Genomic DNA, 7,426 nt, shown 5'->3' on the forward strand with positions numbered 1-7,426 from the left:
TCTTGTCCCTCATTTTCCACTTATTTTATTTTAATTCAAGTACACAATAGGTGCTACAGGGAACACCTCACATTTGCTGGGTTTTCCCATCCTCCACTGCCTCATTTTTGTGTGAACTGATTTAGGTTACCTACACTATCCCCCTTCCCCTGCATCTTGATATCCACTATCATCTACTGTCTCTACTATATTCCACCCCCCACCTCCCATTCTTTGATCCACAAAGTGTCTAACTCTTAATTTCTAATACCTTTGTTCTGTTTTCTGTCTGTTATCCACTCTTGAAACTATTACCTTTCTTTTCTTTTTCCCTCTCTCATGAAAACAATAGCTTTGTAGTTCATACCATATTCCGCCCATATTCAGTCATCTACTTCATAAAAGGTACTCTACCTACAGCTATAACTCTATACAATCTACATGAATCTAACCTCCATCCTCCCAGATCTCATATTCTTGCTTTGTTAACATACATTACTAATACTACTTTACACTTTTCCCTTGCTGACACAATTGCCTTTCCCCAACACTAATACTTTCTTCTAAAGTGAACTTAACCAACAAGTAACTTGAATAAGAAGAAAAAAGTGACAAAAAGAAGATATAACACCTATGCAAAAATAACAACTAATTAACCTCCAAAAGCAGACAAAGAAGCTAAGGAACTGATTAAATTCGTCAAAATAAAGAGATGACCAGAAAGCAACAAAAATCTACAAACCAAACCAATAATCAGGAAAACATGACTGAATCCAATCAACAAACCAATAATCACGAAGGGGAGCAAAACTTGGCACAAGCAATGAAAGAACTCAGAACATTTATCACCGACAAATTTGATGCAGTAATGAAAGAGGTTAACAACATGAAGACATCACTTGGAGGGGAAATTGCAGACATACGCAAAAACATAACAGATATGATGGGAATGAACACCACAGTTCAAGAAATCAAAAATACACTTGCAGCAAATATCAGCAGACTAGAAGAGACAGAGCAGAGAATTAGTGATGTGGAAGACAATACATCAGAAATCAAACAGATAGTAGAAGGGGTCAATAAGAAGATAGAAAAAATCCAATTAGGATTTAGGGACCTGAATGACAATGCAAAACGCTCAAACATACGTATTATAGGCATTCCAGAAGGTGAAGAGAAGGGAAAGGGGTCAGAAGGAGTGTTGCAGGAAATAATGGCTGAAAACTTCCCAAATCTACTGAAAGAGACAGATGTACATATCCAAGAAGCACAGCGCACTCCACAAGTCATAAACCCCAACAGGCCCACCCCAAGACATATACTTATCAAATTATCCAAAGCTCAAGACAAAGAGAAAATCCTAAAAGCAGCAAGAGAAAAGAAAACCATCACATACAAGGGAAGCTCAATTAGATTAAGTGCTGATTTCTCTTCTGAAACCATGGAGGCAAGAAGACAGTGGTATGATATAGTCAAGGTACTAAAGGAAAAAAACTTCCAACCAAGAATACTCTATCCAGCTAAACTAGCATTCAAACATGAAGGAGAGTTCAAAATATTCACAGACAAACAGAAACTGAAAGAGTATACCAACAAGAAACCTCCCCTTCAAGAAATTCTAAAGGGAGTTCTGCAGGAAGAAAGGAAAAAACAGGAAAGGCAAAGTTGGAGGAGAGTATAAGACCAACAACAACAAAAAAAAAGACAAAAAAATATATACAAACAAAATATGACAAACACAAATCCAATCAAAATATGGCTAACACAAATAATTCCTTGATAGTAATAACACTGAATGTCAATGGATTAAACTCACCTATCAAAAGATTCAGACTGGGACATTGGATAAGGAAATATGACCCATCCATATGCTGTCTACAAGAGACACATCTTAGACCCAGAGACGCATGGAGATTGAAAGTGAATGGCTGGAAAACAATCATACAAGCTAACAATAACCAAAAAAAGGCAGGAGTAGCTATATTAATATCAGACAAAATAGACTTTAAATGTGAAACAACTGTGAGAGACAAAGAAGGATACTACATTTTAGTGAAAGGGAAAATCTGTCAAGAAGATCGAACAATCATAAATATCTATGCCCCTAACAAGGGTGCCTCTAAATACGTCAGGCAAACGCTGGAAAAACTAAGTGAAAGAATAGATACATCTACACTTATAGTGGGGGATTTTAATACACCACTATCAACTCTGGACAGAACATCTCAAAAGAGAATCACCAAAGAAACAAAACATCTGAATAGTATATTAGAGGAGCTCGATCTAATAGACATATATAGATCGCTACACCCAAACACAGCAGGATATACATTTTTCTCAAGCGCACATGGATCATTCTCCAAGATAGATCATATGCTAGGCCACAAAGAAAGGCTGAACGAATTCAGAAAGATTGAAATCATACAAAACATTATCTCTGACCACAGCGGAGTCAAGCTGAAGATTTGCAAGGGACAGAAGCCCAGATTTCACACCACGATTTGGAAATTAAACAGCACACTCTTAGAAAAACAGAGGGTCAAAGAGGAAATCTCAAAAGAAATCAATGACTACCTTGAAACAATTGATAATGATAATACAACATACCAAAATTTATGGGATGCAGCAAAAGCAGTACTGAGAGGGAAGTTTATAGCCATAAATTCATATATCAAAAAAGAAGAAAGAGCAAAAATTGAAGAACTAACTGCACATTTGAAGGAATTAGAAAAACAACAACAAAGTAGCCCAACAGGAAGAAGAAGGAAGGAAATAACAAAGATAAGAGCAGAACTAAATGAAATAGAAAATAAGAAAGCACTTGAACAGATAAACAAGACCAAGAGCTGGTTTTTTGAGAAGATTAACAAAATTGACAAACCTTTAGCAACACTAACAAAGAAAAAAAGAGAGAAGATGCAAATACACAAAATAAGAAATGAGAAAGGCGATATCACCACTGACCCCACAGAAATAAAGACTATCATAAGAGGATATTTTGAAAAACTATATTCCAACAAAAATGACAATCTAGAGGAAATGGACAAATTCCTAGAAACACATAAGCAGCCCATATTGACGAAAGAAGAAATTGGTGATCTTAACAAACCAATCACAAGCAGAGAGATAGAATTGGTTATCAAAAATCTCCCAACTAAGAAGAGCCCAGGGCCAGATGGCTTCACAGGTGAATTCTACAAAACATTCCGGAAAGAACTGACACCAATCCTGCTGAAACTATTCCAAAACATCGAAATGGAAAGAACATTACCCAACTCCTTCTATGATGCCAACATTACCCTAGTACCAAAGCCAAACAAAGACATCACAAGAAAGGAAAATTACAGACCAATTTCTCTAATGAACCTAGACGCAAAAATACTTAACAAAATACTTGCTAATCGTATTCAACAACACATTAAACGTATTATACACCACGACCAAGTGGGATTCATCCCAGGTATGCAAGGATGGTTCAACATAAGAAAATCAATCAACGTAATACACCATATAAACAGATTGAAGGAAAAAAATCACATGATTATATCTGTTGATGCAGAAAAAGCATTTGACAAAATACAGCACCCTTTCTTGATAAAAACACTCCAAAAGATTGGAATACAAGGAAATTTTTTGAACATGATAAAGAGTATATATGAAAAACCTAAAGCCAATATTGTTTACAATGGAGAAATCCTAGACTCCTTCCCTCTAAACTCAGGAACAAGACAAGGATGCCCACTGTCTCTGCTCCTATTTAACATTATCTTAGAAGTACTTGCTCGAGCACTGAGGCAAGAACCAGAAATAAAAGGCATTCAAATTGGAAAGGAAGAAGTCAAAATTTCATTATTTGCAGATGACATGATCCTATACATAGAAAACCCTGAGAGATCTACAACGAAGATTCTAGAACTCATAAATGAGTTTAGTAAAGTCGCAGGTTATAAGATCAATGCGCAAAAATCAGTAGCATTTCTGTACACCAATAATGAGCAAGATCAGGAGGAAATCAAGAAACAAATACCATTCACAATAGTAAATAAAAAAATCAAATACTTAGGAATAAATTTAACTAAAGAGGTAAAGAACTTATACAACGAGAATTATACAAGATTGTTCAAGGAAATCAAAGAAGACCTAAATAAATGGAAGACTATTCCTTGTTCATGGATAGGAAGACTGAACATTATTAAGATGTCTATCCTACCAAAACTGATCTACACATTCAATGCAATCCCAATAAAAATCAACGCAGCCTTCTTTAAGGAACTAGAAAAACTAACTATGAAATTTATTTGGAAAGGAAAGAGACCCCGAATAGCCAAAGACATACTGAAAAAGAAAAACGAAATTGGAGGAATCACACTACCTGACTTCAAAACATACTATAAAGCTACGGTGGTGAAAACAGCATGGTATTGGCATAAGGAGAGACACATAGACCAATGGAATCGAATTGAAAGCTCTGATATAGAACCTCACATATACAGCCACATAATATTCGATAAAGCCACCAAACCCTCTCAATTGGGAGAGAGTGGCCTATTCAACAAATGGTGTCTGGAGAACTGGATAGCCATATGTAGAAGAATGAAAGAAGATTACCATCTCACACCTTATACAAAGATCAAGTCAAGATGGATCAAAGACCTAAATATAAGATCCAAGACCATAAAAACCTTAGAAAGCAGTATAGGGAAACATCTACAGGACCTTGTAATAGGAAATGGATTTATGAATATCTCACCAAAAGCACGAGCAGCAAAAGAACTAATAGATAAATGGGACTTCCTCAAAATTAAAGCCTTCTGCACCTCAAAGGAGTTTGTCAAGAAAGTAAAAAGGGAGCCCACACAGTGGGAGAAAATATTTGGCAACCATATATCTGATAAGAAACTTATAACTTGCATATATAAAGAACTCCTATATCTTGAAAATAAAAAGATAAACAACCCATTTAAAAAATGGGAAAAAGACTTAAACAGACACTTCTCCGAAGAAGAAATACAAATGGCAAGAAAGCACATGAAAAAATGTTCCAAATCTCTAGCTATCAGGGAAATGCAAATCAAAACTACAATGAGATACCATCTTACACCCATAAGATTGGCAGCTATGAAAAAAACAGAAGAATACAAGTGCTGGAGAGGATGTGAAGGAAGGGGAACACTCATCCACTGCTGGTGGGAATGCGGAAGGATCCAACCATTCTGGAGGACAGTATGGCGGTTTCTCAAAAAACTAGCCATAGATTTGCCATATGACCCAGCAATACCACTGCTGGGTATATACCCAGCAGAACTGAAAACAAGGACACAAACCGATATATGTACACCAATGTTCATAGCAGCATTGTTCACTATTGCCAAAAGTTGGAATCAACCCAAATGCCCATCAACAGATGAGTGGATCAATAAAATGTGGTATATACACACAATGGAATAGTACTCGGCTGTAAGAACAAACACACTACAAACACATGTGATAACATGGATGAATCTTGAGAACCTTATGTTGAGTGAAGCAACCCAGACATTGAAGGACAAATACTACATGACCTCAATGATATGAAATAAACAAGCTGCCCTAGATAGCAAGAGACTGAACGATAGGCTTACAGGAAATCGGAGGGTGGAGGAAGGATATGAGCCGGTGTCTGCAGGGGTGGAATTTAAGACGAGATGGTGGTAAGTATGAACACAAAGAAGAGATAAAATGGGGGCAAGGGGTTGCCTTTGGTTGGGGCTTTACGGGTTTGAGGGTGGCTGGGGAGGGATGGTTGGGTAACGTTGCCCAAAAGTGGGGGTAGGGAGGGGGAGCATACGAACACAGGAGAGGGTCAGGAGGTGGTGGAGACTAAAATGCCGAGAAAATCATATCAAAATATAATAAAGAGGGTTACCTGTTTAGAATGCTCGGAGGGGAGGGTCTGATGCAGGACGGGCTCCTGGGGAATGCCTAAATGCTCATTCTGCCAGAGTGGGTGACACCATGGGGTAGAATCCCAAGTAGTGAGAGTGGGGGTGGACCCATATCCTGGGGAGGACTAATGCCACCAAATAGAGGGAACTGTATCCCTCGAGAGAAAGGGTGGCTCCCAGGGCATTGGGGCAGTTGAGCAAGTTAGGCCCTGAACACTATTCCATCTATTTCTGGAAGTGGCTCCTCAGGAAACGGAGGTTGGCTGTCACTGTGGGCACCAAGGTGGAAGGGAAAATGGACGTTAAATGTGTGGAACCAAAGTAAAAGGGGGGCAAGAGAGGAGTTTTTTGAGAGTACACAAGGATGGATATAAAACATGTAATATTACACCATAACATATAGGAGATGACAGACTGATAATGTAAACCATAATGTAAAACATAGGATAACTAAAAATGTAAAGAACTGTGTATCCTAAAGTATGCACCATAATGTAAGCACAGATATTCCCTTGTTAGAAAGCTAATATCTCAGACTCTGTACATCACCTTAAGTAAATATGATTTGAATAGGGTGTAAGAGTATTGCTGTGGAAGGAAAAAGGTTTTGTGGTGGATGTATGGGAGTGCTGTATATTATATATATGCATTGCTGTGGTCTAGGACTCCTGTGAAGAAATGCTGAATAATTAGGGGGGGGAAAAAAAAAAAAAAGGATAGGATGTGGAATTTTTTCAAGTCAACATTCTTTATCTAAGTTCTTTATCTAACTTTATCCAAGTTCTTTATCTATCCTTTAAACCCATCGCTATATGCCATTCCCTAGTAAGGGACCATGACATTATATTGGGCTTCAAATTTCGGGGAGCTCTGGACCACAGAGTGTCTCAACAATGGCAATGGAGGGATACTGGTATGGGATACCAATGACACGTGATATATGGCTGACAGGGAGCTGTACAGAACATATATCCAGGGGGCATCGTAATGATTGGATATACTCATAGTGGCAACAATTAAAAACCACAGCAGGGGGGGTACTGGGTTCCTGGCCAGTGGTGCTCTGTCGCGGTCCCTAGGGGAGCAGCGACAGTCTCCCAGGTACAGTGGTGGAGACCTGGAGGGAGTGAGGGTTCAACAGTGAGCCCCTGATGCTAATGACTATGCTTGTGAGCTGATAAACCTAAAATAAGAACAAGGCCTAGAGCAACATTGTACCTGGGAATTTCCTCCTGTCAGCCTTCATGTTACTCAAATGTGGCCAGTCTCGAAGCCAAACTCAGCATGTAAATGCAATGCCTTCCCTCCAGCGTGGGACATGACACCCGGGGACGAGCCTCCCTGGCAACGAGGGACCACTATCAAATACTAACTGATGATGCAACTGGAAAAGGACCTTATATGGAAGGTTCAATGCGGATCAGCAGAATATCCATGTCTACATAAAATAACATGACTTTAAAATGCTGTTTGACCTAAAGTAAGGGGGAAATGGAAAGGAGAAATGAGTTTATATGGCTACG

This window comes from Dasypus novemcinctus, chromosome 26 (genome assembly GCF_030445035.2).
Source record: "Dasypus novemcinctus isolate mDasNov1 chromosome 26, mDasNov1.1.hap2, whole genome shotgun sequence".
In the NCBI taxonomy this organism is placed as follows: domain Eukaryota; kingdom Metazoa; phylum Chordata; class Mammalia; order Cingulata; family Dasypodidae; genus Dasypus; species Dasypus novemcinctus.